We start from the raw sequence: 22454 nt of genomic DNA on the forward strand, positions 1-22454 counted from the left end.
GCGCCCAGCGCTAACTTTTGGGCGCTAGCCAGCTGGCGGGGCCATAGTGAATTTCTAGGCCTATATGTTTCAATAAGATCACCTCTGATTCTTCTAAACTCCAATGAGTATAGGCCCAACCTGCTCAACCTTTCATCATAAGACAACCCCTTCATCTCGGGAATCAACCTAGGGAACCTTCTCTGAACTGCCTCCAATGCAAGTATATCCTTCCTTAAATAAGGAGACCAAAACTGTACACAGTACTCCAGGTGTGGTCTCACCAACGCCCTGTACAGTTGTAGCAAGACTTTCCTACATTTATAGTCCATCCCCCTTGCAATAAAGGACAATATTCCATTTGCCTTCCTAATTACTTGCTATACCTGCATGCTAACTTTTTGTGTTTCATGTACAAAGACACCCAGATCCCTCTGTACCACAGCATTCTGTAGTCTCTCTCCATTTAAATAATATTTTGCTTTTTTATTCTTCTTACCAAAGTGGATAACCTCACATTTTCCCACATTATACTCCATCTGCCAAATTTTTGCCCACTCACTTAACCTATCTATATCCCTTTGCAGACTCTGTGTCCTCCTCACAACTTGCATTCCCACCTATCTTTGTATCATCAGCAAATTTGGCAACAGTACACTCGGTCACTTCATCCAAGTCATTAATATAGATTGTAAATAGTTGAGGCCCCAGCACTGATCCCTGCGGCACTCCACTAGTTACAGTTTGCCAACCTGAAAATTACCCATTTATTCCGACTCTCTGTTTTCTGTCAGTTAGCCAATCCTCTATCCAGTCTAATATATTACCCCTATCACCATGAGCTCTTATCTTGTGCAGTAACCTTTTATGTGGCATTGTTAAGGAGAATTTCAGTACTAAGGACTTTGCAAAGACTGTCGGGATACTTGACATTAAACTGGTTGACAAAGGGGCCCCCTGAACTCGCACGTAGGCTGGGATGAGATAATGCCAGCTGCAGTTTTGTTATTGAACGATTGTGGTCACCTTGCGACGGAAAATAGGTTGGACTTCTGCTTCTCCTGTCTGCGGTTAAAGGTCCCGAAAAAGGTTTTAGACCTAGGGTCCATCGCTTGCTTAAAATAGGTAACCATTATAGATGTCACGGGGTATCGCGGTGATTAGTAATATGAGGTCATTTGTTTTGACCCCTGTATATAGGCAGGGGCTTTGTGTGTGTAAAATGAGAAGTGTGGCGATTGCACACCGGGTGTATAGCTGCTTCTCCCAGAGCTCTGCAATAAAGCATTCTTTTACTTTGCCATTCACTCGTGGTCAGAGTTTTATTTGACTCCAAAGGCTTCTGTTGGGATCGTGTCGACCTAGAATATCACCTGGTCCACGTAGCCCCAAATTAGCTACAACAATTGGCGCTGCGAGCAGGGTCACCGAGTGACTGGCCGCCCTGATCAAGCGGACACACGCTCGAGTGATCTAAAAGAACAAAAGAGAGGTGAGATGGCATATGTAAAATTGTGCTAGGATACTAACAACCGTAAGACTGCATTATTTCTTGTAATTCCAGGGAAACTAGGTATAGCCTGGGAGGAGAACTGGAGATTCCAGGGAAACCAGGTATAGCCTAGGAGGAGAACTGGAAGAGAGGAGAGGTAAAGGAGCCGGACCAACCTTTACCTACACGTGACGGACCCCGAGAGAAAGGTATTTGTGTTCTCAGAATCGGAGGGCCGAAGATAGTGACCAAGGGACATAATGTCGAGTAAGGATCTGAAGCGGGGGCCCCCGGGCTCCCTCATCGATACTTTTATGACGGATAGATGTACCCTTATTGAAAGAATGCAGGAAGACGGGTGGGACGTATCCAAAGGTTTGGACCAACAGCGGTCATGGTGGGACACACAGAAAAAGGGAAGAACTAAAAAAGCAGGAGTACTGTTGGTTCATCAATTGGCAGGATTGATAGAACAGGCAGAAAAGGCAGCGGTGAGTCTTAAGGGAAAACAACTTCAGATAGATAACCTCCGAACAGAGTGTGAGGGATGTAAAAAGCAAATAGAAGTCCTCAAAGGAGTTAATGAAGGACAACAACAATGGCTGAGAGAATATAACCGACAAACCTGGGGAGAGACAGGGAGAGAAGAAGCTCTGCCCCCATATACCAACACCAGCGCACCCCCAGTTTATAATGTAGCACCGGTGACAAGGCAAGACCCACTGAATGACCTAGTGGTTGCTAATAGGGGAAGAGCAGATTGGAAAGCATTTACCCCAGGTGAAAAGGAAGCCGTTATGAGCCGTCTGGGAAAACTACAGACCCGGAGTTCTAACACTAAATTTTGGGCGGAGCTGGATTCAGTTTGGCAGGGTCATTCCCTCCACCTTAGGGACGTACACCAATTAGTGCAGGCAGCATGCCCCGTGGACAGATGGCGGTTGGTACCTGAAAACCAAGGCGCTGGCAATGCCAACACAGACTACCGCAACGGAAGATGGGTGAATCAATGCCCACTAAAAATGAATAAGGAAGAAATGACTCCCGCCTTCCAGTTATACAAAATAGCAGTACAAGGGGTGTTAGGAGAGGCCCCCACAAATTGGAATAAAATAACGGCGTGTAAACAAAAGAAAGGAGAGGGCTCTTCAGAATACGGGGAACGATTGTTCGCCGTCTACGGAGAATCCTCTGGACAGCCAAACGCGGTGAGAACAGACCCAGCCTTTATCCAGGCATTTAAAGATGGGCTGTCCCCCCCCCCATCAGGCAATCCTAAAACTAGGAGTACTGACTACCAGAGTATATGATGAGATAGTTGAATGGGCATGTGGCGTTGACGGATTACAGACTAGGGAGAAGGAAGAGGTGCAAGTGAAGAAGGAGAGAGTAAGTGCAGTCCAATCCGACAATGTCGGGTCAGGGACAAAACCGAAAGGCGCTTGCCACAATTGTGGTAAGGTAGGACACTTTATTAGAGACTGTAAGCAACCAAAACCGTTGAAGGAGTGTAGTTATTGTGGGAAAAAGGGGCACTTGGCACTCACATGTTATCAAAGGCTAAAGGAGACAGGAAGCCTAAAGGATGCTGAGATGACCGTCCCAACTGCTCAGTATGAGGATTTTAAGAAATGGCAAAGTTATCTCAAATGGCAACAAGAATGATATTCGGTGGCCCCCATACAGGGAGGAAGAAAAAAGGGGGGGCGAATATATGTGTCTGCACTAATAGGGGGCCGACCATGTGAGATGTTAGTGGACACAGGAGCAGCAATATCTATAACCAACCTCCCCCTCCCTGTAACAAAGAAAAGTGCGGTAATTACTGGGGTGGGCGGTGAAGGTGTCACAGCCTTCCGCAGCATCCCGCAAGTAGTAGAAATAAATGGGCGTTATATCCCCATGAGCTTTTATGTATGTAAAAATAATGAAGGGACTATAATGGGTAATGACCTGTTAAGAGAGTACCAGGTACTTGTAGATTGTGGAAAGGGTAAGTTAACCTGGCCAGATGTAAGTGGAAAGACCCAAGATGTGGGGTGCTTAACGGGCCACACGACAACGTTAGGAGTAGCAGCAATAAATACGTGGTCCAACCCACCTCTACCAGAATATGAAGACATTTGTAACTCTGTGGAGGGCACCTGGGCGGCGAACAAGCTGGACACTGGTAGGGTCAACATGGACCCTATCATAGTGCCCGGACCAGAGCATAAACCCCATCGTCAGTACCCCATAAAGCCAGAAGCCCGTAAAGCAGTAATAGAGATAGTAAAAGGGTTAGTGGAGCGAGGTATTCTAAGGGAAACAACCAGCACCACTAACTCCCCGACCTGGCCAGTGGGAAAACCTGACGGGAGCTTCAGGCTTACAATAGATTACACCGCCCTAAATAAGGTAACCCCAAAGTTACACCCCATAGTTGCTAGCCCCTCCACGATATTAAATGGGTTAGACCCGGGGCATAAGATCTTTACCGTGCTAGACATAGCTAACGGGTTCTGGGCTCTGCCATTAGACCCGGGGTCTCAAGAAAAGTTTGCCTTCACAGTAGGCGACAAGCAATATACATGGACCCGACTTCCCCAAGGGTTCCATAACAGTCCAGCGATCTTTCACCAGGTCATGTGTGACATTCTCCAAAAAGTGGAACTCCCACTTGGGAGTACCACCCTCCAGTATGTGGAAGATATACTCATAGCGTCCACTACAAAAGAGGGACATAAGACTGCACTCGGTGCAGTCCTAAAGACCTTAGGGGAGGCAGGACTGAAGGTCAGCCCCAAAAAGGCACAAATAGGCAAAACCCAGGTCTTATATTTAGGACACCTTATCTCACAAGGGGTAAAGGAGATGCCCGCAGATAGAAAAGGGGCAATACAAACCATGCCTAGACCGGTAACAGTAAGAGGAGTAAGGAAAGTACTGGGGCTTTTTAATTACAGCCGAAACTTCATCCCGGGGTTCGCAAAAACAGCGGAACCCATACAGCGATTGGTAAAAGGGGGTAAGCCTGCCCTGGACCCCATCGAATGGGGTCCTGAGCAGGAACAAGCTTATACCCAACTTAAACGAGATCTGATATCAGCCCCAGGACTAGGACTCCCAGATATGAACAAACCCTTCCACATACACTGCGATAATGAGGAAGGATTTTATTCGGCCGTAGTCACCCAGGAGCATGGAGATAAACGTAGACCCGTAGCATACTATTCCACTGCAGAAGGACCAGTAGTATCGGGACTCTCGCGCTGCATAGCCGCTCTAGATTGTGCAGCTTGGGCCGTAAAAATTAGCGAGCCCGTTGTAATGACAGGAGATATTATTCTCCACACAAAGCATACTTTGGTAGAAATGTTAAATACCAGAAAATTGCGATCAGTCTCACACTTGAGACGAGCGAAATGGGAGGCTGTTCTCCTCCCTCCCAGTAAAGCAGTAACAATAGTCAGAGACGCAAGGGAAAACCCGGCTGAAGGAGTATTGGGGTCGGGTATTTCCCATGACTGTGGAGATGTAGATGCTGACTTAGAGGGAGACAAGATAAAAGACACTCCGTTACCAGGGGCTGAAGAGACCCTGTACGTGGACGGGTCCCGAAAATATATAGACGGACAGCCTCGTACGGGCTGGGCTGTAGTAAATAGTCAGATGAGAACTGTACGATCGGGGAGACTTGAAGGAGGCTTGTCAGCCCAAGTAGCAGAACTAGTGGCTCTGACAGTAGCACTAGAAGAGTCCGAGAATAAAATTGTAAATATATATACAGATAGCCGATATGCGTTCGGTGTAGTCCATGACTACATGACTGCATGGGGCAGACGGGGATTTGTAACTACCAGAGGGACCCCCATAAGACATCAGGAAAGAATCGAAGCCCTCCTGGAAGCTAGTAATAAGCCTAAACAGGTCGCAGTAATAAAGATTAAAGCACACCAAAAAGAACCAGCCAGAGACAGTCCAGAATGGACGGGTTATATGGGCAACCAGGCAGCTGACAGGGCAGCTCAGGCAGCCCTGATCTTGGAACGGAAAGAAGCAAACCTAGAACGGAAGGAAGGAAAGCAGATAGCGAAACAATCCGCGGAGTTAGCCTTAGGATGAGAACCCGAGGAACCTGTAGCCAGTGTAGATAGCCCAGGAAATGAAATTAGTATCGCTGAGCTACACGAGGATATATTACCTAGTGAAAGGCAAAGATGGAAAGAACAAGGAGCCAGACCAACAGCAGACGGAGTATGGCGAATAAATAACAAGGTAATGGCCCCCGAGTGTATACAGAATACCCTACTCGAAATACACCATGGATTAAGCCACTCTGGAAAGGAGGCGATGCAACAGACTTTAGGTAAGGAGTGGTGGTGGAAGGGTATGGGGCGGGACATTGCTAAGTATTGTCAACGATGCATCGTGTGCGCTCAGCATAACCCAGGAAGACCGGTTAAGATTAGATTAGGACACCAACCCAGGCCCCGAGGGCCATGGGAGCACTTGCAAATTGATTTTACGGGGCCCCTACCCATGTCAAAGGGTAAGACGTATTGCTTGGTAATCATTGATCAATTCACAAGATGGGTGGAGGCCTTTCCCACCAGAAATTGTACGGCCACTACAGTCGCTCGAATCTTGGCGGAGGAGGTAATCCCACGTTGGGGAATGCCGCTCCAGATAGATTCGGATCAAGGGACCCACTTCACAGGAGGTGTGGTCAAACATATGTGCCAGTTAATGGGAATTAAGCAAAAGTTTCATATACCCTACCATCCCCAGAGCTCGGGGATGGTAGAAAGAATGAACCGAACACTAAAAAATGCGCTGGCTAAGGCCATGCAGGAATCGGGAAAAACATGGGTGGAAGTGTTACCTATCATTCTGATGAAATTACGAGCCACCTGTAATCGTACCACAGACCTTGCCCCGTATGAACTTATGACAGGACGAGCAATGCAATTGCCAGAAGGCATAATTACGGGAGGGGTGGATGTAGGCCCCTTAAAGGACAAGCTACGGCGATATGTCCAAGAAATGAGTAAACAATTAAAAGAAATGCGGACGCAGGTAAGGTACCGCCAGAGGGAGCAGGACGAGAAGGAATTCCCCTTCCCGTTACCAGAAGTCCCTACAGCGGGAACTAGGGTAATGCTAAAGGTATTACCAACCAAATCAGGCTTTGCTCCCAAATGGAATGGGCCTTACGAAGTTATTATTAGCGGAGATACTTGCGCCTGTCTAGACATACGGGGAAAGGGAGTGTGGAAACATTGGACACAGCTAAAGATATATGAGCCAAAGTCATCCCTGGAGCCTCCTGAGACGGAGACTACCGGGGAGAGTGAAACCACGAAAGAAAAGACTGACTAAATGAATGTAACCAGCATAAAATTAAGATTAAAGTTGTTAAGTTATTGTGTTAAGGACTCAATCTGTAGGGGCGTACAACGCAGATTGAGAATTGATACTGTTTGGTTAAGGCATAAGGATTACGCTTCGGGGTTACAGAACTCGTACTCGGCCTTGGAAAGGTGACTGCGATTATGCGAGATCTGTTATGGTGTTTGGATCGTTCTGACCTGCTGACATCCAACACCCATTTTAAGTTTTAAGCCTTAATCTACCTCAGAAGGGGTGTGCATAGAAGTTACTAATAATACACCCTTGTATTATTTTCCAGGTCAACATCAGGTGATTAATGCCTGATACTTTGATCTGTTTGCCTGTGTGGGCATTTATTTCGTGGCTTATTGCATCGGTTGTGCTTGTGTGCTTTTATCTTAACGCGTTGTTACAAGAGTGTTACCGGGAGGGCCAGAGAAACCATAAGCCAGTTTCAGACAGGCAGTCCTTACTTAAAATTGAAAATGAAGACCGTAATATGTTTAGTTGCGATAATATGCATTGTTACGGTAACCCGGGGTACACGGAGTCCGTTATCCTAACGGGACCCAGCACATTCAATCAAGAGCAGGATCCAAGTAACCCAAGTCCTGGGCTAGATAGTCTAAAAGCCTATAATGGTACATATTTTATATGTGGTCACCGAGCCTATCCATGGTTACCCCGGAATTGGACGGGTTCGTGTTACTTAGGTTATGTGGTACCCTACATTCACCTCTTGAATGAGATTGGGGAACACCACGAATTTAAGAAATACCGGATTAAAAGAGAGCTAGGAGCTTATCAAAGATTTTTTGGTGTAATAAACCCTCCCTATGGAATAATGAACTTAATGGATGAAACAAGGAAGTTGGCAAGGTTAATAGAGGTAGTTGCCAATGTTACTGGGGAAGCTTTAACAGAAATGAGTACTGAAATGGTAGCCATTAGAACAGTAGCCCTCCAAAATCGAATGGCCTTAGATTACCTCCTTGCAGCACAAGGAGGAACCTGTGTCTTGATAGGAAGTGAGTGCTGTACTTATATCCCTGATAGTGCGGAAAATATCACAAACTTAGTAAACCACATGAAGGATGAAGTGAAGAGAGTCCATACCAATCCGGGAGAAGGATGGTTGGAGTGGCTAGGACTAACAGGATGGGGTTCCTGGATAACGCATGCATTGGCTATCATCGTTGCGATATGTGTTGCAATATGCTGTCTGCTAACTATAGTGAGAGCTTGTTGCAAAATGGCAATGACACCGGTAATGCCAGTCAGTGTGATTCAGGCGGATGAACTATCGCTTATGGAAAAGGACAAGGAGGACCAACCTGAACCAACTGCCTTCCCTCGGATGAGTCAGTGGTTGTAGGAACAACACTGTGAAGAAAGAAGATTGATGGTCAGCTGGACCAAGAAGATCGTGATCCAGGACCAAAAGGAGGGATTGTTAAGGAGAATTTCAGTACTAAGGACTTTGCAAAGACTGTCGGGATACTTGACATTAAACTGGTTGACAAAGGGGCCCCCTGAACTCGCACGTAGGCTGGGATGAGATAATGCCAGCTGCAATTTTGTTATTGAACGATTGTGGTCACCTTGCGACGGAAAATAGGTTGGACTTCTGCTTCTCCTGTCTGCGGTTAAAGGTCCCGAAAAAGGTTTTAGACCTAGGGTCCATCGCTTGCTTAAAATAGGTAACCATTATAGATGTCACGGGGTATCGCGGTGATTAGTAATATGAGGTAATTTGTTTTGACCCCTGTATATAGGCAGGGGCTTTGTGTGTGTAAAATGAGAAGTGTGGCGATTGCACACCGGGTGTATAGCTGCTTCTCCCAGAGCTCTGCAATAAAGCATTCTTTTACTTTGCCATTCACTCGTGGTCAGAGTTTTATTTGACTCCAAAGGCTTCTGTTGGGATCGTGTCGACCTAGAATATCACCTGGTCCATGTAGCCCCAAATTAGCTACAACACAGCTTATCGAATGTATTCTGTAAATCCAAATACACTACATCTACTGGTTCCCCTTTATCCACCCTGCTCGTTACATCCTCAAAGAACTCTAGTAAATTTGTCAAACACGATTTCCCTTTCATAAAACCATGTTGACTCTGCTTGATTGTATTATGATTTTCTAAATGTCCTGCTACTACTTCCTTAATAATGGATTCCAGCATTTTCCCAATGACACATGTTAGGCTAACTGGCCTATAGTTTCCTGATTTCTGTCTCCCTCCTTTCTTGAATAGGGGAGTTACATTTGCGGTTTTCCAATCTGCTGGGACCTCTCCAGAATCCGGGGAATTTTGGTAGATTACAACCAACGCATCCACCATCTCTGCAGCCACTTCTTTTAAGACCCTAGGGTGCAAGCCATCAGGTCCAGGGGACTTGTCAGCCATTAGTCCTATTAGTTTGCCTAGTACTTTTTCTCTAGTGATAGTGATTGTTTTAAGTTCCTCCCTCCCTATAGCCCCTTGATTAACAATTATTATTAGAATGCTTTTAGTATCTTCTACCATGAAGACTGATACAAAATATTTGTTCAAAGTCTCTGCCATTTCCCTGTTTCCCATTATTAATTTCCCAGACTCATCCTCTAAGGGACCAACATTTACTTTAGCTACTCTCTTTCTTTTTATATACCTGTAGAAGCTTACTGTCTGTTTTTATATTTTTAGCTAGTTTACTCTCATAATCTACCTTCTCCCTCTTTATTATTTTTTTCATCATCCTTTGCTAGTTTCTAAAAATTTCCCAATCCTCTGGCCTACCACTAATCTTTGCATCACTGTATGCCTTTTCCTTCAATTTGATACAATCCTTAACTTCCTTAGTTAGCCACAGATGGTTCAACCTCCTCATACAGTCTTTCTTTCTCACTGGAATAAACTTTTGCTGAGAATATATTTTTGTTGAGAGTTATGAAATATCTCCTTAAATGTCTGCCACTACTTATCTACCATCTTACCCTTTAATCTATTTTCCCAGGCATCTTTAGCCAACTCTGTCTTCATGCTTTAGTAATTGCCTTTATTTAAGTTTAGGGCACTAGTTTCAGACATGGTTGATCTGAACCTCAACTCCATTTAGTCACCTTTGATTCATATCCTTTGATACCATTACCTAACAAAAATCTATCGATCGCAGTCTTGAAAGCTCCAATTGAACATCCACAGCCTTTAGGGGGGAGAGTTCCAGATTTCCATTGCTCTTTGTGTGAAAAGGTACTTCTTGATTTCACTCCTTAATGGTGTAGAAAATACTGAGGGGGTGTTTTTGGTGTAATGGGGTTATTGTCTCTGGCCAGTCAGAAGTATCTGAGCTGCTCCAGAGCCCCGGTTTTGAATCGCTCCCCTTTTCTGGTTCTGACCGCCGGACTTATTTCTGTAGCAATGTAGACAAAACGAGACTTGTGGTTGGGTGCAAAGAAGACCAGTATTTATTGAAAATAAGAATAAATTGAAAATAATGATGAATACAGCACTTTTTTACTTAATACAGCATACCTTTGCTTAATACAGCACACCTTTGCTTAATACAGCACACTTTTACTTAATACAGCACACTTTTACTTAATACAGCACACCTTTGCTTAATACAGCACACCTTTGCTTAATACAGCACACCTTTGCTTAATAGGGCACACCTTTGCTTAATACAGCACACCTTTGCTTAATACAGCACACTTTTGCTTAATACAGCACACTTTTACTTAATGGGGAGGAGAACTGGACACATCGAGGGAAAATTGACTAAAATTACAATTTAACTAAATCCCCCTTTAATTCCCACCTCTAATACCTATCTAGGTTGCCTTGTAAAGGGCCAGAAAGTTTTATGCTCACCAGTAAATGCCTGCTCCGTGCCCCTGCGGTCTGTCTTGGATTCTTCACCGCCCCGAAGTAGAGATAACCCAGTAATTCAAAAGTAACTGCTGGTATTCCACTTCTTTGGGTGGGCTGTTGAGCTGTTCCCCTTGTAGGCAGGGCACGGAGGCAAGGCGGCAGAGAGAGAGTGGCTTCCTGAGGGGCTATCTTTATACCCCATTGGGAGCCGTTGACTACGCGCCCAAATCTGGATGTATCTGGGCTATACAGAAGGGATCGATCTGTCCCCATTGACTGTAATGGGTTTGAATGTGTTACCCATTCGTTTTAACTGGTTTGCGACCAGTTTGAAATGTCCCACTGAATCCTTAAGTGTTCAGTCAACAGCACTCAAGTGGTTTGTAAACAATCCATTGTCCTGCGGTCACCGCCCAACCGCAACTGATTGACAGCTTTAAGTACTTAAGCTCTTGAGTCAACATTGTAGAGAGCTCGTGTAAACAAACAACCCTTTGTCCTGTGGGTGAAACTTCCTAAACTGCAGTTGATTGACAGTTTCAAGTACTTCAACAAATTCACGCAGGCTGGTATTTTTTCAAATCCTTTGTTAGCCAGCGATGGGAGATACAGGCAGGCCGTCTTTGTCCTCTGCCACGAGGCCTGACAGCCATTTTGATACCCTGGGTTTTTAAGGTATATTCCACCCAGGTTTTCTTTAATCAAAAATAATCTTCGGGGGCTGTAGAAACTTTCTGAAATTCTTGCGAACCTTGCAGTCCCCCATCGGATACTAAAACTTGCTTGTAGTATCCTGTTTAAAGGTGAGCAATAATTTCTGACCCCCCACAAACAACCTTCCCTTATACTTATCTATATCTATCTTTGATCCCCCGACACCTCCATCTCCCCTACCCAGAGAGAATCGCAGTACACGGTCAGCATCTATCGATGGAAAAACATGATTAGTTACAATAATTCAAACATGGAGGGGGTCCAATGCCCCTGCACCACTGAGTATTTACAATAATTCAAGCATGGAGGGGTCCAATGCCCCTGCACTACTTGTGACATAGTTTTAACACGATACAACATCTTTAATGGGATTACCACCAAGCCAAAACATATCTGTTAAAAATGCAAACGGAAGAAAACGAGCTTCCTTTTTTTTTATAATGCAATTGTCTGACACTTTAATAAATGGCACCATTCTTCAGCCATAAATGTATTTCAAACTTCCACAATCTATGAACACAACAATTCACAGGCATATGCAATTTGTTCAATTGACTCTAAACAAGTAGTACAATCTCACAGTTAGGAACTAAATTCACACATTATTTCCTTTGGAGTTGGGACCAGTACATAATACAAAATCTAAAATAATTAACGCGCTTTTGGTAAACTCTTAATCCTAATCTGGATTTCCAATAACAGTTTAATTGCTGTGGGCATCTGCCTCCTGCAGACCCCTCCCTTTGTGGGCTAGGGGTGCTCCCTTCCCCGAGCATTCAAAGACACGATGGTCCTCTGTACCATCTGAAACTCTGAAAAAGACTTTAAAAAAAACATCTAGCCAGGTTCCCCGGCTCGGGGGAATGTGATCGGGTCCCATGACCTCGGCTCACATCGACAACACTCTGGAACGGTACCATACTTAAAACTTATACTCTAATAATTAACACTACCAAATTGCAATATAAAATTAAAATTAACACATTCTAACTTAATCCTCTATACACGTTATTTAAACAAAGCTATATACAAGCACTGCCCATCTCCGGGCGGCCAGCCTAATCCCTGTTTGGACAGTTGCAGGCTATTCCCTGCGGCATGGCTGGACTGGTCCCAACTTATAATCCCTCGCAGCTGATGGCTGCTGGTTGGGGACTTCTGTCTTTTGGCTTCTCCCTGACTCGGGAGCCCACCCTTTTCCACTGGAAAGCTGGTGACCATACTTTCTTGGGCTGGGGTACCTGAAGAGACCTCCTAGGGAGTATCGCTGGTGGGGCTACCCTGGCGAGCGGACCCTTAGCTCGGGTCACACTCCTTGCTGGCTGGGGACCTTCTCCCTCGGGTCCCTCCCTTCCCAAACCTGGGCTGGGGACAGGCAATCCCTTGCCACCGGTTGCCGGTGGCTGACAGTCTTCCCCTTCAGGTCTAAAACCTGGTTCAGGCTCCTCCCCGGAGTCCCATAAGAGAGGGGAAATCACTCGGGCCAAGTGCTGGGGAACTTCTCCCTTCACGCACACGACTGCGCCTGCGTTTGCAGTCTGTGTGAGAGTACGCGCTGCAAGCTGAGGATTTCTATTCTCAGGTTCAATCCCAGCTGCCCGCTTCCCTGCCTCCAGCTTAAAAAACCTGCATTGTTTAATATAACTGGTAGCCTGCCAGTAACCCTGTTCTAAATCCTTTTCCCTTACCAGGGCAGCCTTAAAGGTGGAATCTTGGGTTTGGACCTGCTTTTGGTCCGGAGCCAAAACTATCCCCTGTGTGCCTCCCTTGTCCTGGATTGCTGCTACTGGACCTGCTCTACAGGGGTCCCAGAACTCTCCTTCCCTGTCCCCTGCTTGGCCACCTCATTGGTCTTGTGGTTACCCTCCCACATGGTATGGAGGGATCCAAAACCCATGGCCAAAGGTATTGACCTTTCCCCATCCTGCTCGTTCCTGTGGATCCCATTAAGAACATAAGAACATAAGAAGGCAGAGAGTTGGGATAAATGGTTCATTCTCAGACTGGCAATCAGTAACTAGTGGTGTTCCGCAGGGGTCAGTGCTGGGTCCCCAACTCTTTACAATCTATATTAACGATTTGGAGGAGGGGACCGAGTGTAACATCTCAAAGTTTGCCGATGATACTAAGATGGGAGGGAAAGTAGTGAGTGAGGAGGACATAAAAAACCTGCAAGGGGACATAGACAGGCTAAGTAAGTGGGCAGAGATTTGGCAGATGGAATACAATACTGGAAAGTGTGAGGTTATGCACTTTGGCAGGAAAAATCGTAGAGCAAGTTATTATCTTAATGGCAAGAAACTGGAAAGTACTGAAGTACAAAGGGATCTGGGGGTCCTGGTGCACGAAACTCAAAAGGTTAGCATGCAGGTGCAGCAAGTGATGAAGAAGGTCAATGGAATGTTGGCTTTCATTGCTAGGGGGATAGAATATAAAAATAGGGAGGTATTGCTTCAGTTGTACAAGGTATTGGTGAGACCGCACCTGGAATACTGCATACAGTTTTGGTGTCCATACTTAAGAAAAGACATACTTGCTCTCGAGTCAGTACAAAGAAGGTTCACTTGGTTAATCCCGGGGATGAGGGAATGGACATATGAGGAGAGGTTGAGTAGATTGGGACTCTACTCATTGGAGTTCAGAAGAATGAGAGTCGATCTTATTGAAACATATAAGATTGTGAAGGGGTTGGATCGGGTGGATGCGGGGAGGATGTTCCCGATGATGGGTGAAACTAGAACTAGGGGGCATAGTCTTAGAATAAGGGGCTGCTCTTTCAAAACTGAGATGAGGAGGAACTACTTCACTCAGAGGGTGGTAGGTCCATGGAATATGCTGCCCCAAAAAGCTGCAGAAGCTACATCATTACATAAATTTAAAACAGAAATAGACAGTTTCCTAGAAGTAAAGGGAATTAAGGGTTATGGGGAGCGTAAGCTAAATGGGACCTTGTTAGACCGGAGTGAATTGGTAAGGTCTTCCGAATGGACCACCGTGCTGGAAGCTCCAGTGTCCACCGAATATCTCCCCTGCACCGTCTTCACCCCCATCCTAATATAGAGACTGCTCCCCTCAGCATTTTTGCAGGGACACAAGTCGACAGGCTGCACTGGCTCTAGTCATTGCTGGGAGTGGGATGGGGCAGATGGGATCAAAGCACCGGTGGTGGCTGCTTCTCTCCCCTGGCAAGTCAGAAGAGACCATAGGGACTGTAAAAAATGACTCGATTGCAGCGGGAGGGATATCTGGCCCTGCCTTTTAGGCTGGGGCTGTGGGGTCCTTTCCCTTGTTATCCTCCCAGGGATTCTTACAGTCTTTTCTCCAGTGACCATCTTTCCTGCACCCATAACAATTTAACCTAGCCTGGGAGGGGCGGTTCCCCTCCTTGTGCCACTCTTTCTTACTCTGGCTTCCAGGTTTATCCTCATGGACTTTTCCCTTGGGTTGGGGGCACCTTGATACACCTCATGTTTCTAAAGGCTACTGTGAGCCAGCGGATCACCGCGTCTTCGGTGATCTGGGGGTTTCGGGGGTCAAACCAAGCCGCGACCTGGACTTGGATCTGGGGTAGGCTGTTTGTCGTAAGACAACGGAGCCAGTGAGTCAATTGGACTGGGTTCAGTGCTGCCTGCCCAGGCATTTCCGGGCATGTGCTCCGGTAGACTGGACACAGCCTGTCTGCGAATGCCTGTGGGGACTCCCCTGGGAGCTGCACCGTTCTTTCTACCCAGGCAAACGGACTACCATCATTGAGTCCCATGGCCTCCAATATCTTATTCTTCAGATCCTCATAATACTTCTCCCACTTTTGCATTCGCCAGATAGGGCCTGGAGGAGATCACCTCCCAGGGAAAACAGCAGCATTTTTGCTTGCTCTGCGTCATCGCAGTTATTAACACAAGCTATCTGTTCTATCTCCCTGAAGTGCAGTGAGGGGTCTCCCTTTTTAGCGAGCTTGGGGTTGTAGCTAACCATGTCCCTGAGCTGGTGGGTACCATACGGCACCACAAACTGATTCTGGATGGCCCCTGGGTCATCGACACCAATGGGCGGACCGTACCTCTGTTGTCAGAGGGGGTACACTGGTCCTGGTCCCGGCCTATCTAGCGGGGCCTGCTGTGCTTCCTCTACCACCTCATCCTCCACCCCCCTTTGCTGCCAGAGCTCCTGAAAGCTCGGAGCTGTGGGTGGCGGTCGTGGGACCTCTGATGCTCTGGGTGTTGCCTGTGGGACGGTTCTATTTGGGTTGCCGGCAAAGTCCGACTGACCTGTCTTCAGGCTGGTAAGACATATCATCCCCTTTGCCCTCTTTAAAGCCATAGTCAAGCTTTCTATCTCTTCCCTACAGGGGCCATGATCTGCTTCCTCAAACCCTTGGTCGCAGGCCAGCTTATACGCTGCCTTTACCTCCCTAAGATGGCGGCCGAGACAGTCCGGTGCTGAGCGCGCTCTCCCTGCTTCGGGCGGCCAGCTCTCGCCGCTCGCTCCCGCAACCGGAGCGAGGTGCTCGGCGAGTTGGGCAGAGGCAGCGCAGCGCAGCAAGCAGCAGCAGCAGCCACGTCGACCCACTGGAGCACGTCGGCCGGCAGCTCCTCGGCGGGAAGGAATTCCGGCTGGGAGGAGGGGAGCCAAGCATGGCGGCCAGAGGCCGAACCGTGAGAGGGAGAAGCAGGCCCCGGGCCATTGGACCGTGGAGCCGGCGACAGTGAGGAGGAGGCCGCGGCGACCGGAGCATTCACATCCCGACGATGTGTTCGGTGAATCGGGCGGAGGCAGCGCAGCGCAACGAGCAGCAGCCACAATGACCTGCTGCAGCACGTCAGCCGGCAGTTCCATGACGGGAAGCTCGCAGTCCGACTGGCAGGAAGGGAGCCGGGCATGGCGGCCAGAGGTCAGATCGTGAGCGGGAAAGCAGGCCACCACTTGGAGCCAGCAACAGTGAGGAGGAGGCCGCGGTGACGAGGAGGACGGAGCGGCTGAGGGGCATCGTGCTCCCACTGCCACAGGAAGCCATTGTATTGACTTTCTGAACGCGGTGCTGTATGACTAGCTGACGCATCCCTACGGGGAGTAAGCATTCCATTGTAATTGTACTTGTACTGGTTACATATGGCAAATAAAATTGAATTGATAACCTTTTCCTCCTGCTCTTTTACTTCTTGTATGAGGCGGGCATTCTCCTCCCGCACCCTCATCTCATCGATCTTAGCCTCTGCAACTAGGCACTTCAGGTGCTCTAATTCGTACCTCGTGTGACTTTTGCCCTCGCTAAGCTGGTCCACCAGGCGCTCTATCTTGGCCTGGTATTCTTCAATCTCCATTTCCCTATCCCAACTCTCTGCTCTAACTTCCCTAAGCTTGCAGGAACCTAACCACAAACAGATCAGTGGGATAAAAAGAAAACCAATAACTGCTGCTCCCTCCAGACCCAGACCACCATCTCCTACATCGCATACGGCTGCCGACGGTCCTGCCGTGGTCGCCATTTTGTAGAAAATACTGAGGGGGGTGTTTTTGGTGTAATGGGGTTATTGTCTCTGGCCAGTCAGAAGTATCTGAGCTGCTCCAGAGCCCCGCGCGGTTTTGAATCACTCCCCTTTTCTGGTTCTGACTGCCAGACTTATTTCAGTCGCGATGTAGACAAAACGAGACTCGTGATTGGGTGCAAAGAAGACCAGTATTTATTGAAAATAAGAATAAATTGAAAATAATGATGAATACAACACTCTTTTACTTAATACAGCACACCTTTGCTTAATACAGCACACCTTTGCTTAATACAGCACACCTTTCCTTAATACAGCACACTTTTACTTAATACAGCACACCTTTGCTTAATACAGCACACTTTTGCTTAGTAGGGCACACCTTTGCTTAATACAGCACACCTTTGCTTAATACAGCACACTTTTGCTTAATACAGCACACTTTTACTTAATAGGGGAGGAGAAACAGACACATCAAGGGAAAATTGACTAAAATTACAATTTAACAAAATCCCCCTTTAATTCCCACCCCTAATACCTATCTAGGTTGCCTTGTAAAGGGCCAGAAAGTTTTATGCTCACCAGTGAATGCCTGCTCCGTGCCCCTGCATTCTGTTTTGGATTCTTCACCGCCCCGAAGTAGAGATACCCCAGTAATTCAAAAGTAACTGCTGGTATTCCACTTCTTTGGGCGGGCTGTTGAGCTGTTCCCCTTGTAGGCAGGGCACAGAGGTGAGGCGGCAGAGAGAGAGAGTGGCTTCCTGAGGGACTATCTTTATACCCCATTGGGAGCCATTGTCTTTGTGCCCAAATCTGGATGTATCTGGGCTATACAGAAGGGATCGATCTGTCCCCATTGACTGTAATGGGTTTGAATGTGTTACCCATTCATTTTAACTGGTTTGTGACCAGTTTGAAATGTCCCACTGAATCCTTAAGTGTTCAGTCAACAGCACTCAAGTGGTTTGTAAACAATCCATTGTCCTGCGGTCACCGCCCAACCGCAACTGATTGACAGCTTTAAGTACTTAAGCTCTTGAGTCAACATTGTAGAGAGATCGTGTAAACAAAGAACCCTTTGTCCTGCGAGTGAAACTTCCTAAACTGCAGTTGATTGACAGTTTCAAGTACTTCAACAAATTCACACAGGCTGGTATTTTTTCAAATCCTTTGTCAGCCAGCAATGGGAGATATACAGGCAGGGTGTCTTTGTCTTCTGCCACGAGGCCTGACAGCCATTTTGATACCCAGGGTTTTTAAGGTATATTTCACCCAGGTTTTCTTTAATCAAAAATAATCTTCGGGGGCTGTAGAAATTTTCTGAAATTCATGCGAACCTTACAATGACTTGGCTTTAATTTTAAGATTATGTCCCCTTGTTTTGGATTGCCCCACCAGAGGAAATAGTTTCTCCATATCTACCCTATTGAATCCCTTAATCATTTTAAACATCTCAATTAGATCACCCCTCAACCTTCTAAACTCAAAGGAATACAAGCCAAATTTATAAGAACATAAGAAAGAGGAGCAGGAGTTCGGCTCCGCGAGCCTGCTCCACCATTGAATAAGATCATGGCGGATCTTCTACCTCATCTCCACTTTCCTGCATTATCCCCATGGCCTAGAAATTCAGTCGCGCCACTTCTGGGGCGCTAAAGTCGGGCGGGCGCTAAAGTTAGCGCCCGCCGGAAAGTGTAGGCCACTTCGCCGAAATTCAGTAGATTTGGCCAAGGAGTTTGGGCGAGCGCTGAAACTGGCGTTGCACTCCTATCTTTAGGCGCTAAGCCGGCGGTGCGGACTGATAACGCCGAGGCCGGGCGCAGCGCAGGTGCGGTCATGTTTTGATTGACAGCAGACACCCTGACGCCGGCCAGCTCTTAAAGGGGAAGGGTCGACTTTGTCTGCTGCCACGCCCTGGATAGTGGAGCCCTGCAGCTAGGCCTGAACACTGCTGGTGGACCCAAATAGCGCCTGAAGCCATGCAGAAGGCCCATGAACGAGCGCTGCGCTTCTCAGAGCATGCTTTGAGGGTGCTGCTTAAGGCTTTTGAAAAGAGAAGAGAGATCTTGTGCCCGGACAGTGGCAAGAAGGCTCCCAGGAGGCAGTACAGGAGAGCCTGGAGGGAAATCGCCCACAGGGTGTCATCCACCAGCGATGTCCCCAGGAGTGCGGACCAATGCCGCAAGAAGTACAACGACCTCACTCGGATGGTCAGGGTGAGTACCCTTTCCAGTGTCCTCCTCATCCTTGCCTGTGCACCTCACATTATGGGCAAAGGGACCTCAAAGGCCTAATGGCCATCCCTCCTCCCACAGCTATGGCACTGGCATGATCATCAATAGCACTCTCTGCACTTTACACACTGGCCAAGCTATTCGAACATGGGAGGCAGTGCACACAACAACAGGGCACCACACTGGCCATACTAATTGACCATGGGAGGCAGTGCAGACAACAACAGGGCAACACACTGTACTTAGAGGCCGTCCTTTCTCTTGCAGGCCAAGCTGGCCAAGAATATGAAGAGCCAGAATGTCACCGGGGGAGGCCGTGGCCAGTTCCAGGAGCTCAGTGACCTGGAGGAGCGCATGGCTCGACTCATGCGTGGCCGGGTGGTTGGCCCCGGTGCTATTGGAGATGCCGACCCTGTGCTGGGCCCCAGTGGTAAGGACATGACCGTTTGGACCTCTCTCGTTCCCCTTGCGCTTCAGATCTACATCCTTTGCCACTGTCCAACCAATGCGCTGAATGCCACCACTCATGCCCCCCTCGCTGACGCCCTGTCCTCACTCTAAAGCTACTCTTGTGCCTTCCTGCTTTCAGCTGGTGAGGAGGAGGTCCATGAAGCTGAGAGTGCCAGTCCCTCGGAAGAGGAGGACGACGAGGACCAAGAGGAAGGCGGCACATCGGGGGAACCCTCATCCGCGCCAGGGGATGGCAATGGAGGGGACACGTCTTGCCTGGAGGAGAGCCAGGGGGAAGTGTTGCAGGGGGGTGCAGCTCCTGGGCCCAGTGGCGTCCAGGCAGGTGGGAAGGGTCGGGCAGCACGGCTGCCTTCTCCCCAGAGGGGGGAAGTGTTGCAGGGAAGGGCAGTTGCTGGGCCCAGTGGTGTCCAGGCACGCGGGAAGGGTCGGGCAGCTCGGCGGCCTTCTCCCCAGATGGAGAGTCCGCCCTCCAGTCCGGAGACGGTCCTCGCCCAGGAGGTGCGCCTCCTTGATGAAATGTCCGCAGCCTCCGAGCGGCGCCACAACGAGTTCATGGGGGTTGTGGGACAGTTGCCTCAGGCCATTGAGTCCACGGCTCATAGTGTGGCCGCTTTCAGGGACTCACAGGCCAGGGGTGTCGAGCAACTCACGGCAGCACAGGCCAGGGGTGTCGACCAACTCGCGGCAGCACAGGACGCGAGTCGCGAGTTCATGAGTGGTGCCGTGCAGACACTGGCTGATCTGATGCGGGCACAGAACAGGGCAGTTTGGGCACTCACTTCTGCCACACTCGCTGTGTCACGGAAGCATCGACAGGGCACCCGCCGCCCTGCTGCAGCACAGCGGTCTGGCCTCCACCAGATTGCTGCACTTGCTGCAGTGCCAGCCCGGCCGAGTGCCAATGTCTCTGGCGACCAGCGAGCGCTTGGCATCAGCCAGCTTGCCCCCATTGCTGCAGCCGCCACTGCCACTCCCCCAGCCAAGGTGCGACGAGCTTCTGCAGAGACTGATGCTGCCCAGCCACAGCTGCAGCAGTCAGCAGCCGGACCCTCCAGGGCCGGACCTCGTCTAGGCCGACCCCCAAGGGCATCTGCCGTTACGCATTGCGGCCCTCAGGAGCGTTTCCCCAGCCTTCCAACACCCACAGGGCCCAGGTTGAGGTGGAGCAACAGGTCGGGCAGGGGCCGGAGAAGCCTGCACAAGGACTCGCCCTCTCGGCACACCAAGTAGAGGGTGTCGGCAACTGTTTTTTTTATATGGGGGTGTTTGTGTTCTGGAGGGGGGGGGCTTATTTTGGAAAGGCCGAAGATGAAGGCCAATTGGATTGACAAGTTTTGTTATTCCTCCCCAGGTTGTGGGAGTGAGATATGTTTTTCACTGTTTTTTGGGGGTCTTGTCTGTTTTTCTGTTTCATGTGGGAAGGGCCCTGAGTTTGTTAAATAAAGCTTTTTATTTATTCAGCTTGTCCAGGTGTCATGTTTCAAGTGGTTGTTGCGTTAACCGGCTGAGGGCTTGCGGAGCGGCTGCATTCAGGTGCGTTCATTGCCACAAGCCATTCCCTGACAGGGGGCCTAGAAGAGTCGTTCAATAAGCCGCCGGCAGACGGCCCTTGGACCTTGTGGCTCCCTTCTGGGCTGGTACTCCTCCTCCTCCTCTTCCTCCTCCTCATGGTCCTCCTGCTCGTCCTCCTGAGGTGGTGGCCCAACTTGAGGTGGCAGTGCCTGAGTCCTGCGGATAGCCAGGTTGTGCAGCATGCAGTAAACGACGATGAACTGGGAGACTCTATCCGGCGAATACTGTAGAGATCCGCCGGATCGACCCAGGCAGCGGAACCGTTGCTTCAGGATGCCAATCGTTTGCTCTATGATGTTCCTTGTGGCTTGATGGCTTTCGTTGTATGCCTCCTCCGCAGGAGTCCTGGGCGCGCGGAGCGGGGTCATGAGCCATGTGCACAAAGGGTAGCCCTTGTCCCCAATGAGCCATCCCCTTGGTGGAGGCTGTGCCTCGAACATGTCAGCCACAGTAGTCTGGCGCAGGATAAATGCATCGTGGCTGCTTCCTGGAAAGCGGGCATTGACAGCTAGGATGCGCTGCCTGTGGTCACACACCAGCTGTACATTGAGGGAATGGTAGCCCTTCCGGTTGCGGTAATCCTCGGCATTGTCGATAGGTGCCCGCATAGCCACATGCGTGCAGTCAATGGCGCCCTGCACTATGGGGAAGTCGGCGATCCTGGCAAATCCGACTGCACGCTGCTCCTGCCTCTCTAGGGTCATGGGGAAGGAGATGAATTGGTGTCTCCTTGCGAAAAGGGCATCGGTGACCTGCCGGATGCAGCGATGCACGGCGAACTGGGAGATGTTCGCTATGTCCCCAGCAGCGGCTTGGAAGGAGCCGCTTGCATAAAAGTTCAGAGCCACCGTGGCCTTCACTTCCACCGACAGAGACGTCCTGCACATCAGCTGTGGACGCAGATCTCTGTGAAGCAGCTGGCAGATCTCTGCAACCACCTCCCTTCTGAAGCGCAGCCTCTTAACACAATGCGCGGCAGTCATGGTGAGATAGGACACCTGCTGCCGGTATTCCCTGAGTGGGTAAGGCCTACGTTGCCGACGCCTGATGGCCCCTCTGCGTCTAGGTATGGCTGTCCCTCTCACACAGCGTCTGCGAGCCCTTCGCACATAATGCTGGAACTGAGGGTTGGAACCCCATGCAGCCCCCATAATAAACTTGCAAACAGTGAAATCACAAAGAGTCAAATTTCCAAGCTCTGGCCAGAAGCCAAAAATACCTCTCCTATGTTGTCCCAAATCAGTAAGGTCTGTTCCTTCGTCTCTGTCCAGAAATCCA

The 22454-nt window shown here is 48.8% G+C and overlaps 1 long non-coding RNA gene across 1 annotated transcript; it reads left to right on the forward strand.

Annotated features, from left to right (window-relative positions):
* The first annotated feature begins 859 nt into the window (after nucleotides 1–859).
* On the forward strand, nucleotides 860–8726 carry LOC147124150 (uncharacterized). The gene is made up of 2 exons (XR_015077671.1): nucleotides 860–1552; nucleotides 1594–8726. It is a non-coding gene; the product is annotated as an uncharacterized LOC147124150 (long non-coding RNA).
* The last annotated feature ends 13728 nt before the right edge of the window (nucleotides 8727–22454 follow it).

Source organism: Somniosus microcephalus, chromosome 1 (genome assembly GCF_052327205.1).
Source record: "Somniosus microcephalus isolate GS21.2 chromosome 1, FLI_Smic_1.0, whole genome shotgun sequence".
In the NCBI taxonomy this organism is placed as follows: Eukaryota; Metazoa; Chordata; class Chondrichthyes; order Squaliformes; family Somniosidae; genus Somniosus; species Somniosus microcephalus.